Source organism: Sinocyclocheilus grahami, unplaced genomic scaffold (genome assembly GCF_001515645.1).
Source record: "Sinocyclocheilus grahami isolate Dianchi unplaced genomic scaffold, SAMN03320097.WGS_v1.1 scaffold276.1, whole genome shotgun sequence".
NCBI lineage: Eukaryota > Metazoa > Chordata > Actinopteri > Cypriniformes > Cyprinidae > Sinocyclocheilus > Sinocyclocheilus grahami.
The window spans coordinates 1,073,976-1,090,894 of NW_015505455.1; the positions used below are offsets into that span (position 1 = coordinate 1,073,976).

Consider the following 16,919-nt stretch of genomic DNA (forward strand, 5'->3'; position numbering starts at 1 on the left):
TATTTCAGTCTGGTCTCAAGATCTGTTCCTGCCTATAGAATATCCCCATCAGATATGGAAAGTAACCGTGATCTGGATCTGGATCCTAATAAAGATGACCTGTCCCTGCAGGCTAACACCAACCATATGCTCGTCCGACACTATGCTCTTGACCTGTCTGTTCACTTCCAAAGGAAGGTCATCGGAGGCAGCATTGTTCTGTTTCTGGAGCCTGGTGTGGGTTCCAGCAAACAGGGTGAACCAGGATCTAAATCAAACGATCAATCAAATGCAAAACATATCTCGGGTGTCATCTAAACATGACGTAAGTTCTCCCATCACACCTGAGCCAAATAAGGTGATACCCCCTGAGGAGCCATCATGTTTGAGTGGAGGAAATTATGTCAGTAATGTCTTGTGGGGTGATGAGAGTGAAGAATTCACCTTGGTGCTGGATTGATGTGACCTGACAGTGTCAAAAGTGGAAGAGTTGGATGTAACTACAGTACCAGATTTAAAGAAACTTGACACAGACCAACAATAAGCAAATACGGATCATCCGTCATCCAGTCTGGTACAAAGGCTGGTCTCTATGCCTTCTGTCTGCTGGAGACTGCAGCATGAGATATACGTCCAGTGCAGTCTTTCCCCTTGCGCTCATAATGCACAACCTCTACGGTTCCACACAGACCGGTGGAGGCTTCAGATCAGGAAGGAAGGGGCTTGTTCCCCTCATGATTTCCCATGTGCTGTCAGAATATGGTATGAAACTAAGCCCACAGGCAGTTCTGTGAGGTGGACAAAAGACCAGGATGGCAGGTACCAACCATGTTTAGATATTTACATGCATCCACAACTATTTCTAGTTATTTCCTAATACGAGTCACAAGCTCTTGCATGGTTCAACTGGAAATAATTCGATAGTAAAGTAAAGGATCATTCATAGTAATGATATATAAATATATTCTTGGCTTCTAGATAAATATGTCTGTGTGTATATATAAAATTAGTAATGATATTAACGATGCTGATTTAGAAACCTTTCTGTCGTTTCAAAGAATTAATTCGGTAAAGAATTCGTCAGACTGATTCAAACGGTAACTTTTTAATTTTAATGTTATTATATATAATAATAATATTACATTAATTGAAAATACTGGTTTTAACACATCTACATTTGTTACGCTTGAAGTGTTTTCTTGGCATCATTTCACTGTCAATATCACCTAGAGCCGTTGAGAATCACAGACTCTGACCTTATCTTATCACATTCAGTTGGAAATGTAAGCTTGGGTAATATGACTTATTTTTTCGTGGGACTGCAGATGCAGGAAATGCTGGCATAGAGTAAAATGTCGACATTGGCATTTTAAGAATCCATATTTTTCCAGATGAAAGAGTTCAAATTAATATAGATGGAAAGTCGATATTTTTACCCTGTCAAACTCACTACCATATCTAGGATATGCTGTGATGCCACAACTTTATCTTTTAGATGCTGTGTGTATACCATGGGCTCGCCTATCAACAACAGAGCCCTCTTCCCGTGCCAGGAGCCACCTGTTGCCATGTCAACATGGCAAGCACGTGTAAGAGCTCCGTGTGATTACACTGTCCTAACCAGTGGTGAAAATCAAGCCTTTCCTAAGCCTGCGGAGACGGGTACAGTTAAAACCCTTACTCAGCAGTTCAGAATCACAGATGTGTAATTTAATGCACTAATTTTATTATGGAAAATGCTGAAGTCTTTTCTTTACTCCGTTCAGGTTTTCTGCAATGGGATTATTATGTTACAATGCCAATGACAGCCTTTACCTTTACCATAGCTGTGGGACAATGGTTAGAGGCTGGAGTAAAAGATCCCAACTTTGAGGTGGAAAAAACAAATGAACCTTATGACAAAGAACCCAGGTATCTTGTTATGACGAAAATGTCAATTTAGGTAAGTGTTGACTTTTCAGACTCAATTGAAACATTTGTAGTTTTTGGAGAACTTGTGTATTATTCATTTTATTTTGGCATATTTTACAATTTTATTTTTTTTTACAGTTATTTCTTTTTTTTTCTTTTTTTTTTACAGATTTGAAAATATCCTAATGTAATAAGTGTTGACTTTTCAGACTCAATTGAAACATTTGTAGTTTTTGGAGAACTTGTGTATTATTCATTTTATTTTGGCATATTTTACAATTTTATTTTTTTACAGTTATTTCTTTTTTTTTCTTTTTTTTTTACAGATTTGAAAATATCCTAATGTAATAGATTTTTTTATTCAATGTCACAAGAACAAGAGGTATTGCATTGTCCAATTATTAACAACTTTAGCTACCAGACAAAAAGTTATGTACATTTCGGTGCTTTTATAACATGTACGAAATTTGGTTTGCAAAGAGCGCAATTATATGGTGATTGCATAGAATATTGCTTTTTCATTCCAAGATGTCTTTCTGAGAAAAAAATCACATAAAATGCAGAAATGTTTATCATACACCCAGATTTTCTGTTAATAAATCCTTCCAAAATAATCTTGAGTAAATACAATGATAAAGCAAATGCAGCATTGTGCAAAATTAAAATATAATTCTTTCTTTTTCCAGTCTATAAGATTCACAGGTGTATGAAATGTTCAGCTCAAATCTTTCCAAAACATGCTTGATGATGATATATTTAGTGATACTGATAAAATGTTACATATTTAACTGACAGTCATCACGATATTTGCATATTGCATTGCTATTGGTCTTCTTTCTCACATGTTTGTCTACTAAATTGTGATTTGTCTTTGGTTTCTTGCATACGTATATATGTAACTTTGAATAGCCATCTTTACAGGACACGTTAATACTGTGTTATTTCTTATGTGCAGTTGACAGAAAACTAGACATGACATCTTCGGTGCAGTATTTTATTTACTGTACACTGAATCAAAGCCTAAAAGTTTGTTTATAGGGTACTCTGCTTGAATATTTGCATCTTTCTCTTTATTGCAGTCTTTCTTTGGACAACGATGATCAGCAATATGTTTGTGCCAACGTGGATTATCCCTGTTGCTTCATGGTCAGTGCTGCCAGGGCTCAGACTGTTATTCCTCACCGGGTATTTGCCCCACCCTGCCACCTGCAGAAGGCAAATGACATGGTTTTACACTTACTGCCTCTCTGTCTGACTGCGACCCACTCTATTCTTGGTGTCCATCCATTCTCACGTCTAGATGTGCTCATTGTTCCCTCAGGGTTCTCCAGTCTGGGAATGGCCAGGTAAATGCTGCATTTCTTTTAAATATGATTCTGGAATAATAATATTTGTTTGATCTGTAGCATGCAGCATTCATAAATAATGTGTAGTGTGCTGAACTGATCCATTTTTATCTCTTGTTTGGCTATTTAAGGGTATGGAATGATATTCCAGACAAGATTCAAAAAGAATTGCAAATTGTATTTGCAATTGTGTTTTCAACTTGTGGACGCATACATTGTGACATAATCCAAACGCAACTGCAAATCTCGCATTTGTGTTTCGATTTTCTTTTTGATGTAATATGTCTGCCAAATTTTAAATGGAAACGCAAAGTCCATTTGAAGTGAAGGTAATTGTTTGAAGTGAAGTAAGCAAGCAAGCAAACAAACAAACAATCAAATAAATAAATAAATGGGCATGTTTTTATTGCAAAAATGGCCAAATTCCCCATTTTCCTCAAAGGAATGAATAACGATGCTTTGTTTTCCATCAGTAGCAGATGTGGCATACTTACCCACTGTATCAATAAACCCTACCCTCAAGACTGATTGACAGCTGACTGTGTTAGGCATTGGAAATGCAAGTGCAAAGGGGATTGCGATTCCATTTGAATTTTGTGAGGGTTAGAGCATGACATGGAGAAAGTGAAATAGCAAATGGGCGATTTTCTATTGCTATTCCAAAAAGACAGAATCACAAATCGTAAGACATTAGAAATGCAACTGCAAATGGACTTTGCGTTTCCATTTAAAATTTGGCACACATATTACATATACCAAAAAGAAAATCGAAACACAAATGTGAGATTTGTAATTGCAATTCCTTTTGAATATTGTCCCGAATATCAATCCATAAAAGGGATTGTCATGATTTACCAATCTCATATTACTTTACTTTCATCCTTGGAATGCAAAAGGAGAATGTTTTTGTTGTAGTTGTTTTCTGTGCAATTACAGTAAATAGGGACTGGACATTTCTATACATCAAAAAGGACAAAATGCTGAAAAAAACTCATATATCGTAAAGGTGGTCCATAAAATTCATACACTTTGTTCCAAGTCTTTTGAATCTTTTTGTTATGTTGTATTCTTTTCATCATTATTTATTATTATCGCAAACAGGACATTTTTCTGATTTCTCATTTTGTGTTTTATGGAAAGTCGTATAGATGTGCAACAAAATGAGGATGATTAAGTTATCATTTTTGGCCGAATTGTTTATTTAAAACATGTTTTCACCACATATTTTTCTGTTATTTGTCAGTGAAAACTGAACTTGCACCATATTGGTTTTTGCCAGTTTTGGCACATTCCCTCTCAGTCGCATGTTGCTTAATACTGCATATGAATGTGTTTTAATTTCTCATCAACTGCAGTAAACTTAAACACTAACCCGTCCTATTTAGTCTGCTAAGCAGAGGTTTCAGAAATCAATTACTCTGCAGCTGTTCCCACTTATTCCCTTTTGGCCTTTGAGCATTGCCCTCCAGGATGTTCCAGATTTTATGAATTGATGGATTTAAATGCTCTTTTTGGCTAACCATGCTGTTTGATTAGTAGTCTGGGCGTCTTGGGGTGTTGAGAACCTGTTGGATCTGTTTAAATGGCAGCAGTGAAACTCATTTTCCTTACACTGCTCAGGAAGGTCACTACTCAGGAAATGCTCAATAAAGTGTGTGTGCACTGTGTTTTGTTTGTGTTTACAGTATACCAAGCTTTATGTTTTCTTCAAATCAGCACTTGACTAGAATTTGATATGGAATTTCAGGCATTGTGCAAGTTCCAGTGAAGCAACCGCTTTGGATAAGCAAACACTAGTAAGAAAAGTAATTTGGCTAACAGACTCAGGGTGACCACAGGTCTTCCCGTATTTCCCACCATCTTCCTGTCCAGGAATAAGTATACCACAGAATATGAGGTCATTACCCAATGCCCCAGGCTCGTTCCAGCCATTCATAGAGAGAAAATGTCACATTCTAATTAGCACTGGGCATGCATATTAACAGTGGTCACTCCTCTGTTTTTCTTTTCCTGAATTAGGTACTCCCTTTCTGCTCGAGCTAATGTGAAGCACAGGACTGCAAGAGTTTTGTCTGGAGAGTATTTAGCTGCCTCACCATTCATTACAGCTTAGTTTTATTAGCTGCCCTGTGATAACTGCCAGTGGATGACAGAATTATGTCTGTATGTGAGAAAAAGGGATAGTTATCTTCCCTCTCCTTTGCCCTGTATGGGAAACAGACGGTTGCCCCTTCTCTGTGGAATGTTACAGTCCTCTAGGCCTTTATTGAAGCCCAAATCAGAGCAAAAAAGAGTAATCAACAAAGTACATTTGGGGCCGGGAGAGGGGCACTTTGAGATGCCGATCCCCCAGGATGTTAGAGTGGATGTGTGGATTATTACAAGCAACAAAAGCCTTTCGCTCCTGGAACCACTTCAGAGACAGGAGCTGTTTAATCTGAAAATTGGGAAGTATGTGGGCCCAAATCCTTGGGGCCAAGCCAGCATCTGCCTTTATATCATGCTTGTTCATTTGCAGCTGGGGCTTTGGACATAGCAGCGGTGCTGCTGCTAGTTCTCTGGAGGGAAGGAAGTAAAGATTAAGAAGTCAAGAAAGGCCAACCCTGATAGTGTGTGCTGTGCTTCCTCCCAAATACCCGAATGACTGCTTTCCCAGTGTAAAAAAACAGCAATTCCACCGGGACGTTATTCTTGGCTTGATTCCTCCGAATCTGATTTGTAAAATCCTAGAATTTGATGACAGGCTTTTTGAAGCTTGAGGAAATATTTCTGCGAGGAACATCATCACACTTCCATCCTGTGTATTGCTGACCGATCACGTAGGGTTGATTCTAGGCCTTGGCGGCTACAAGGTGATGACGTAAACACGAGATGCTCATATCTTTAGATCTTCACAGGAAGTGCACAGCACTTTCCTCAACTTTGAAGGCGGTCACTTTCTGTCCCTTAACACCTATTTTACGCCACAGCAGGACATCGTGGGAATAATTAATGTGCCAGATGTGCAAATATGGGCATCGGGTGCTTTTCAACGAGACTGAGGGCTTCTACATCTTAGAAGAAAACCCATTTCATTGTGTTTTCCCACACTATGTCAATGATGTAAGGTGTGCAGTGAAAGTAGGTGGGTAATAATTTTATCTGCTGATGTCTTTTATGTAGAATCCAATGCTGTATTGTTGCAGCTGCCAAAGTTTGTATTAAGTCATCACTGAATTGTTGCTGTATGGTAAGGCCAGCACACCACCAGTAGTGCTTTTGGGAGAGATTCAAATGTGTCCACAAGAATAACTTGAAGAGAGATAGGTTAAAGGAATTCTAGGATGTTCCTGCTCAGTATTATGCATCCAGTTGTTCTCATGAATAATTGCCAACCCTCTTGAAGTGCATTTTGTGTACTTTACACTGTATTAAATAGCTCATGTTGGTCAATTACTCTGCTGCTGAGACTAGCAGTTGACCTTATATGGCCTGTTAGTTCCAACTGAACTCTAAAGCAGTCTGGACCAGCACCCAAAGAGCCAGAGTGATTTGATGAGCGAGTTGGGGGAAATATGCAGAAGCTTGCCTTAAAAATCTTTAAACTTGCTCTTCATTGTTTAAAAGCATATCCTGAATACAATACAACTTTAGCTCAATGGACTAGACATTATAAAGTTATATAATAAGTGCTATATAGTAAGTGAGTGAATGATGTGCTCCACCTGGGTTTGAGCAGTTTTGGGGGCAGCAATGCTTTTCAGGTCGACTTTTACTTGTTGGAGCTGAAGGAAAGAGTAGGTGGTATGTTCTGCCTAGAGAGTGGGAGACCTTCAGCTTGGCGGAAACCTACTGTTTATATTTCACCACCTGAACAGGTAGTCAGCAATTGAACAGAAGGAAAGAAAATAAATACATTTTAGTCTGTTTCCCCGAGGTGCTTCGTTAGCTGTTCAAGAGCTGCTGAAGGTAGGGATATTCAAGGTTAATCAGAGGTTACTGCACTCACACACACTTTTCAGTACATTTAGTACGCAGAGTAGGATAAATCTGCCTTAAAGTAATTTTGGTATTCAGTGCAGTTATGATTATGTGAACTCTTCAAAGATTAACAATATACAATTTTTTCCCCCTCAGAAATATGCACCACCCACATACGGCAAATTTGGGCTTCGAAATGTTTAAGGGTGAATTAATCATCCTTCTTACGTCTGACTCACCAGAGTATGTTAGATTAGAGCAGCATGAAAAATTATTGAATTTTGGAGTTCTGAATAACACAGGCATTATGTTGACGGAGGGTAATGAAAAAGCAAAAAACGTTATTTAGATGTAGACTCACATTTTAATACCAGTGACTTTGCAGGTGCATGAAATGCTGCCTCAGGCTGCCTCTGCCTTTGGTTGTCGAAACTGGTTTGTGCCTATTCAAATATTATATGCTCTTCCTACCGTGAGGGAAGGCCTGATTAGATTGGGCCACAAATGAATGTCCCAAACAATGAAGTACTGCCACTTTTCAACATTACTTCTGTTTGTAATTGGAAACTCTAGCTCAGGGTATTTTCAAGGTGTGTTTAGTTGTTTTACAGGTAATATCTGGATTGCATGAACTCCAAGCTCATTTATTTGCTGATGTGCTCTTCCTGCAGTCTTAAAATGACCATATGGGGAAAGGAAAGTGGAGTCCCTTGGGTAAGGAGTGTAATGTGGACGACGGATGTGAAACTTTTGGAATGTGCTGGACTAACCAGCAAGCTCGGGAGGCTGACATAACACCACTTAAATAGCCCTTTCTCTTGCTCTTTCTTCTCGCTCTCTCTCTAGCTTCACTTTCTTTTTTCACTCCTCTCTGATTGCTGAGTAACCTAAGAAGTGTGTGACAGAGTGTGTCTTTCAGACCAGGGGGACTTTGGCACGAAAGACAGTTGTTAATCAAATTGTCAAGGATGAGATGTTTTTCTTCACAGAGAGTCCACAGAGAGGGTTTTCTGTCCCTTCTTTGGCTGCGTACGAACAAAAGCCACCGCGAACGAAAAAATTCAGAGCATGTCTGCACCTGGAGAACAGGGAAGCATGTTTACAAGGCAGACATAGTTCTATGATTTTTGTCTCTATTAGGCTGTTTTGACTTCATTAGGTGTTTTTCACTTTCCTGATCTCCCCGTCTGGATCTGCAGTATGTGTGCTTCAAATTCCCTCAAATTTTCCTTTAAATGTAAATAAGCAGCATCCGATTTAGCAAGCAGGTTGTTTTTAGTACTACTGTACATTCCTGCGTTGTTATCAGGGGCCCTTGCTTCCTTGGTTTATTATCATACTTAACCCCTTTCTGGAAGTCCAGCCTGAGTCATACTCCTATTTACCCATCATGTCTTCATTGACGGGATGATTCCAAAAAACTGTATTCCTTGGTGTGGTTTCAGACCAGGCCCTTATTCTCCATTGTAAATATAGGACCATATAGAAAAACAAATGGATATTGCTGTGTGGGACAGAACGTGCATCTAAATGAATCAAATCTGTATGGCATGGATAGAGTTTATTTGGCCCTGAGACTGATTTAAGGCAGTAGGAGTGGCAGTAGAGGCTGGTAAACTAGAGTGTGAGGTGGGGAGTCATTAACCAGCATCCCTGGAGGAGCATCTACCAGGTGTGGTTTCAGACCAGGCCCTTATTCTCCACTGTAAATATAGGACCATATAGAAAAACAAATGGATATTGCTGTGTGGGACAGAACGTGCATCTAAATGAATCAAATCTGTATGGCATGGATAGAGTTTATTTGGCCCTGGGACTGATTCAAGGCAGTAGGAGTGGCAGTAGTGGCTGGTAAACTAGAGTGTGAGGTGGGGAGTCATTAACCAGCATCCCTGGAGGAGCATCTACCTCACAAAAATCCAGAATGGATGAGCCCATTCAAAGACTGGGCAGATGTCCCTGCTATGTGTATATTGAATCACTCGATGACACCGTAATAGCGCCTGCCATTGCGTTTAATCTGATTCTCCAAGCCAAAAAAGCCACCTTTCTTCCCCCAGACCTCAGACCAGTCACAAATATAACAAATCTAAGCACAGAGAATCTTTAGAAGTCCTTTGCAGACTAGGATAGGGTGTGATTGCTAGGGTTGAGCTAATCTTCCTTCCCATGGAGTCCGGATAAAACCCAGAGAAAGATACACAAAAGTAAGAAATTAGCACTGCTAACCAGCTAAATTTATAATATAGACTTGATTATATGTGGACAGTTGGCACTCTACACATTTGAGTACACACTCAAAATATATTTGTATTATTTAATGCAACAATGAAATATTACATCAAATAATACAGATACACTTAATGTATTTATGTACTTTATTTACCAGAGTTTTTCCTGCTGACCGTCATTGACCGTCGAGCCACAAATTTACTTTAGTTTAATGTTTCATTTTTTTTTTTTATTCCTGAAAAGAGAGTTTTGAAATTGCTCTTTGTGCTTCTTATGGCTGAAATGATGAGCAGTAGAATGGAACTTGGTAGGTAAAGCAGAGGAGACTGAAAAATAAGAGAGATTAATGACATCAGCAAAAACAAACATTTGTATTAAGAAAGCAAAAGGTCAAGTTTTCTTTTAGGTATCCTGCATTCCACACATGCCAGAAATCTGCATTCTCGACCAATGACTTCATTCATAATATAGCCTTGAACATTGGAAGGAAGCTCACATAATGGGGCCTCGCACACTGTAAGCTTTGCATAAACATCTGCTGCTGCTTCTCATAAATATTACATCAAATAATACAGATACACTTAATGTATTTATGTACTTTATTTACCAGAGTTTTTCCTGCTGACCGTCATTGACCGTCAAGCCACAAATTTACTTTAGTTTAATGTTTCATTTTTTTTTTTTTATTCCTGAAAAGAGAGTTTTGAAATTGCTCTTTGTGCTTCTTATGGCTGAAATGATGAGCAGTAGAATGGAACTTGGTAGGTAAAGCAGAGGAGACTGAAAAATAAGAGAGATTAATGACATCAGCAAAAACAAACATTTGTATTAAGAAAGCAAAAGGTCAAGTTTTCTTTTAGGTATCCTGCATTCCACACATGCCAGAAATCTGCATTCTCGACCAATGACTTCATTCATAATATAGCCTTGAACATTGGAAGGAAGCTCACATAATGGGGCCTCGCACACTGTAAGCTTTGCATAAACATCTGCTGCTGCTTCTCAGTCCGGATGGTCTTTCTGGCGCTGATGAGCACCTCCGGCTCTGTTTACGCGCACTCCTCTGAAACGTTAATGTGGAGCAATCAAGTTAAAATAGTGCCATGAGGCACTCCGCGATAAACATCGTCAGCAATGCGAGCGAGGGTCTATTTTCCAGATTTCCCACTCGTATGGTTGGTGGAACGTCTACATATGGATTACATTGCTGTGGTGATCTGTAGCAGGCTGTGTTTGCTTCATGGAGCGCATGCTACAAATCCTGATAGTCTCGCCACAGCAGCGGCCTCTGTGTGTATGTATTTATTCTCAGGATTTCATGTTTGACATGTGTGATCTGCCCTAAAAAGGACTGGCATGCAAAAGGAGCCCCACACGGCCTACAGAGAGAATCACACCTCGTTTTGCAGCCCCACAACCTAATCTACAGTCTAGACAGGAATACCACCCATTAAAGCCTGAAAGCCAAGAAGAAAAGGGACTGTGGTAGATCAGTTTTGTTCTGCAAGGTTCTTCCAGGTTTTTCCGTCTATAATAAGCTCATGCAATCAGACTGAGGAGAGTGGGAAATTAAATAAGAGACAAAGAGAAAGAATGAGCACAGCCAGCACATTAGTAAAGCCACTTTGAGAAGACAGGAGGTGATGATAAATATGGCTCTGAATGTCTGAAACAGCACTACCTCATAGACTTCTCATTGGGGGTTGGTCGTTGCCTAGTGGTTAATGATCTGGATTCAGGAGTATAAATAGCCATTTGTTGGAGGTTGGTGTCCTTAGTGCATTTTTATTTCACTGTATGATGTAGTTTAAAAGAGTTCATAACTTTTTGGCTTTTCAGAGTCTGAGGTGTGTTGTATGATAGTTTCATGTCAGTAAGTTTCTAGTGGTTAATGATCTGGATTCAGGAGTATAAATAGCCATTTGTTGGAGGTTGGTGTCCTTAGTGCATTTTTATTTCACTGTATGATGTAGTTTAAAAGAGTTCATAACTTTTTGGCTTTTCAGAGTCTGAGGTGTGTTGTATGATAGTTTCATGTCAGTAAGTACATTTTTACATGTGCAGTTGTAATCGTTACAGTGGGTTTTGCTGTCTTAAGTATACATGACAATGCATTGAATTATTAAATTCACATTCAACTCATAAGCCAATTATTTTGATTTGATCGACTATTCATACCGTAAAGGACGATGTTGAGCATCATTGTGTTATCTAGGCCATTTAGTCTGACTTTGCAAAAAACAGACTGGCATAATTTCAGAACAAAGCATATACATGACATTTTAAAAAGGCAAAGTACTGCTTTTGCCTGACTAAAATCGAACTTTTTAAAGTGCACAGAAGCCCACTTATTGACTCACCAGGTGCTTTTAAGTTTGTTTGGAAGTCTGTTCAAGCAAACTTGAGTTTCATACAAAAAAGGCATAAATATCATAGGCATAGTTGTGTAATAGTGTAGCATGACTAGGTTCATGGGTGTGCAATATCTGATGTAAAACTAATAGGAGTCAAGGTTGAAATTATGTTCTGCTGAAAGTTCCTGGAGGTCAGGAAGGATGTGGGACAGTTATGAGATCTTTCTTCAGCAATACTACAAAAAAGTATTGTACAGTACAGCTGTTGAAGCACATGAAGTAGTCGTTTGTTACATCATCTTATTTGCATGTATGACCACTTTGGCCTTCTGATTTTGTCCCCAATAAGGTCAGTGGAAAGATTAGACTCATCTTAGATCACATGGATTCCCCTTGGACTAAATAACAGGCTAAATGCAAAGTACATTGTGTTAAAATTTGTAAGACTTGCTTTTTTCAGGGAATACATCTTGAATGTACTTTCCCCAATGATAATATATGTTTGTTACATATTTTTGTTAGAAAAAGTCTTAAAATAAAATGTCGTAAGAAAAGCTATAAAGGGATACTTTCTTCTGTGCAACACAAAAGAAGCGCCTTTTTCGTGCAGTGAATGTTAATGGGGTCCAATATTGTTTTGTATTCCACAGAAGGAAAAAGTCATACAGGTTTGGATCGACATAACTATTTCTTTAAGCAATTTTGCTTCTCAAGTATATATATCTTGTTATCTTGCATGTGTAGACATTTTTACCGGAAAAGAATATGCAATTAGACAGCGTACAAATAAACAGTGAGGCTTAATGTAGATGGGGAATGATTTGTTCCCACCAAGTTTTCCTCCTCCATGAATCCGACATTCCACATTGAGGGGAGTATGACGATGATTTTGAAATCTGAACCATTACATTCCACTTTCAGTGTTTCCTCTGGTAATTACAGGGCAGGTGGTGATATCCTGTTCTTTGATGAAAGGACATGATTCCTCTGTCTGTCAGTAAAGATATCTTCCAAGAATTGTTGCAGTGGTTTATTTATATACAGTACATGTGCTTGCATGTGTGTCGCATCATGTAAAAGAGAAACTGTGTATAGTTCAATTTTGGGTGAACTTTAATTCACTCTCCACAATATATCTACAATATGTATTTATCCATTCATCCGTCCATCCATCTGTCTGTCCATCTGGCAAGTTTAGGCAGATCCAGTAATTATTTGTTGTGTCAACCTGGTACCTTGTCAACATGAATTTGTTTCCAGAAAAAAAAAAACCGTGTTCCCCTTACTCATGGAAGTTGTGTAATGTTAGCCAATCAGGTTAGAGCTTGCCATAATGGGAAATTGCTTTCCCGTTTTGTGAGAAATATGCGCCCACAATATATCTACAATATGTATTTATCCATTCATCCGTCCATCCATCTGTCTGTCCATCTGGCAAGTTTGGGCAGATCCAGTAATTATTTGTTGTGTCAACCTGGTACCTTGTCAACATGAATTTGTTTCCAGAAAAAAAAAAACCGTGTTCCCCTTACTCATGGAAGTTGTGTAATGTTAGCCAATCAGGTTAGAGCTTGCCATAATGGGAAATTGCTTTCCCGTTTTGTGAGAAATATGCGTCAGACGGTCAGTGAACAGAATCTGGTGCTCCACGTGTGAAAGGGATGTTATGTAGCTGCTGAAGAAATCCTTTTTCTGGCATTTGGACAGTGTCCTCTTTTAAAGAACAAGCTTCTGTTGTTTAACACTTCTCCTTAACAGCGTTGGGCATTTTCTGTCATCTATATCCAGAGACTGGGCTTTTTTCTAAATCCCTTAGCTCTACTTTAGAGAAAACTCTTTGGGCACACAGAATCCTGCTAAAATAACATATCGATGACTTTAGGGAGCCATAACAGTGTGAATGAAAGGCATGCCTGCCACCTTCAACTCAAGAGTCAAGGCCAACCTTTTTTATTGATTTCCTGCTGGTTGCTGTGGTCATTGTGTAAAGAAAACTCTTTCCAGACCCAGGCAAAGTGAATGTCTGGCTGCAAAGGTAAAAAGGCATTCATAAAACTCTCAGATTATTTTATCAGGTTCATTTTGTGAGGGGGAAAAAAGCGATTGCGGCTATCTACAACAGTATGTGTCACATTTGAAAAGCATTATGTGGTCTAATCGAAGCCTTAGGACACAAAAGAAACGGGTTTGTTTTTCCTGACTCATAGGAACTTTGTTTGGAACATGGTCTTGATAACAGCCTATTTGCTGTAGGAAACACACAAGGCTATCTGGTTGAAAAGGTCACTCAAGGTAATTTCGCGTGTGGAGGCAAACAATACCATATTTCATCTGGTTTTATGTGCAGTCTGAACGATTGAAAGAAAGAGCCTTACTTTCCAGTGGACATTTTTTCCAGCTTACAGTGTTGTTGTTCAGCACATTTCGTAGTGGAACTTGTCACAGTAACATCTGACGACAGTTATACATCTTGTAATTTGCTAGTGGCAAATGCACCCAGATTGTTTGGTGAAGGGTGAGGCACGGGTGGCTACTCTGAAATCCACTTGGAAGCAAAAAGGCCTCATTTTGGCTGAGAGCTAAACCTTCTTAACAGTCTGTGTACAGGAGAGAAAATCCCACACTTTGATGTTCTTTCAGGGTGGCTGAGTTTTATAACATGTTATAACTAGATCAGAGCTGAAGTCAGAGCTCGAAGTTCTCAGCACCCGCAGTAATGTTATAACCAATGATTTGTTAGTGAACCAAATACAGCCATGATGTTCAATCCTAATCGGTTTTTCAAGTTTCTTCTTAAAATAAATCAGCTGACTGTGATTTCTCTTGTTTTTTAGTCCACACGTCGTGTCCCTGTCTCAAAGCAAGTTAAGGGGTGAGAGGAATCTCTGTGGGGCGAGATTGTGCCACGAAATCGCCCATTCCTGGTTCGGGCTGGCCATCGGAGCACGGGACTGGACGGGAGAATGGATCAGCGAGGGGGTTGCCACTTGTTTAGAGGATGTATTCTGGAGCCATGTTCAGAAGGTATCGCGACTTTGACTGCTTATGTGCATCCAATCTAAGACTAAGTCAGCCTGGTCTCATGTTTATAGGTAGGTATTAAACGTAACATTTACAAGCACAAAAAAAGTATATTTACGTACAAATATTTACCTTTTATATCATTAAGATATTCGTATCAATGCATTTAATCAATAAGCGATTTCGATTTTTAGACCCCTTAACCTACCTCCAAACCTAAACCTACTTATTTTACAGCGAATATGCATTTTTATAATTTTATTAATACGCAATTTAGATTTTTAGACCCCTTAACCTACCCATTTTATAGCGAATATAAAAGGACATAAAACACAAATGACCGAAATATGCAGGAAAATAACAATTTTAGTAACAATATAGCATTAAAATATTTTTAGTCTCTAATCCCACTCCTATAAACCTAAACATTTCTGTACAGTATAAAAAACATGACAGACAGACAGATAAATGCAATACAATCATTTATTTATTGCAAAAATGTCAAAAGCAGCACCAAATGTAATCCAAATGATGCGTTGCACCCGCAGTCCTCTCTGGCGGAATACAGTAGGTTTGTGTGATCCAGAGCAGAATTTATGTTGTTAATCGCTGAAAATAGTATCCAGATAATTTCCCCGATCCACTCCGTGAACTCCTGAAGAAGGCACGCGCATTATTCAAACACACCTCACCAGAAACACGGCATGTCGCAATCTGTGACGAATGCAGGCGAGAGCCAATGAGCGTTCGATTATCCTGCCGTAAAACCTGTCGTTTGAAGCGGCAACATTTGAATTTGTAAAAGAGCGAGTCAGTCAGCGCGGGCTTTGCTGCTCACGGTCACTGGACTCGCTGCTCGGGATGGAGAAGAAGATCGCAGAACAAAGGCTTGGATTTGGCTCTGTTCCTCGCAGTCGTATGGATCCGAAAGATTTGGATTACAGCGCAGGAATAAAATTGTTTCGTTTCGTAATTATGTTGCTTTTTTGCATGTTGGGAAAAAACGCCTTTTGTGGCCTATGGCAATCAAAGTAAACATTTATATGATAAGTGTTACGTAAAATACATACGAATTATCATGAGATCACGTTGACTAAGTACATCTTGGGTAATTTCCCATCCATTTTTTTCTTCATGTTGCCTCTTCAACAGCAAAAAGCACCAAAAAAGAGAAAGGAAATTAAATACAGTGTGTTTACCCAAATTCATTACACACCTGTTAAAGCACATGCTGACTGGTCAGAGTATAAAATGAGTTTGAAATTAAATTTTCAGCATTAACTGGAACACTTCACATCCTGCAATGGCAGAGATAGCTAATAATGACTCACAAACTCAAGCTTGTGGAGTGTGATTGTGCTCCACATCAACACAGCTCTTCAGTTCATTCAGAATGTATTTATAATCTGTGTTTGCCGGCTCAGAATTGAAAACTATTGTTGTGCTAATGGAATGTTTCCAATACGTCTTTCAACAAGCAGCATTTAAAGCTGAAGTGTGTCATTTTATTGATGTTTTCAGTGACTTTCTCTTATCCCAGTTTAATATGCAGAGCCAGCTATCAGTAGGTCATTCATAGGTTGATTTCCCTGAAGTGTAAACACTGCGGCTCTGTGGCACTATCAAAACATCGCTCAGTTGTTGGAGCATCTTTAACAGCCCGACAACAGCAACACTGGCTTAACCAATGGCATGATTCTGAGGCGAGACTATCTGTTTGGCTGAGCAATGGCTGATGGGGGAGTGTTTGGGGTAGCATGTTAGTTCCATCTGATGACACTAATGGTGCAGAAATTACACACTTCACCTTAAAAGTTATGATGCTATCAAAAGTGCTTTCCTTAATTTGTGTTTAGATTTCATTTACAGATGTTTGCTTTCTTTTGTTCCCTTTTTCTCTGTCTTTCTCAGCTGAGTTGTAGAGAGGCTGAAGAGCAGAGACAGTTAAAGGCTCTGCTGCACTGGAGGAGACTGAGTGACGAGTTACAGAACTCTGAAGAAGAGCTGCAGGTCCTCAGGTATGATTGACAAATACCTCTCACTCACTCTTTCACTTTTTGCTTTCCTCCTCCTCTAACTGCCAGTCTCTCAGTCCATATACGCTCATTACTCCATC

At 39.1% G+C, this 16,919-nt stretch overlaps 1 pseudogene; it reads left to right on the top strand.

Annotated features, from left to right (window-relative positions):
• The first annotated feature begins 54 nt into the window (after nt 1-54).
• Nucleotides 55-16,831, top strand: LOC107600030 (aminopeptidase O-like; annotated as a pseudogene).
• Nucleotides 16,832-16,919: the final 88 nt, after the last annotated feature.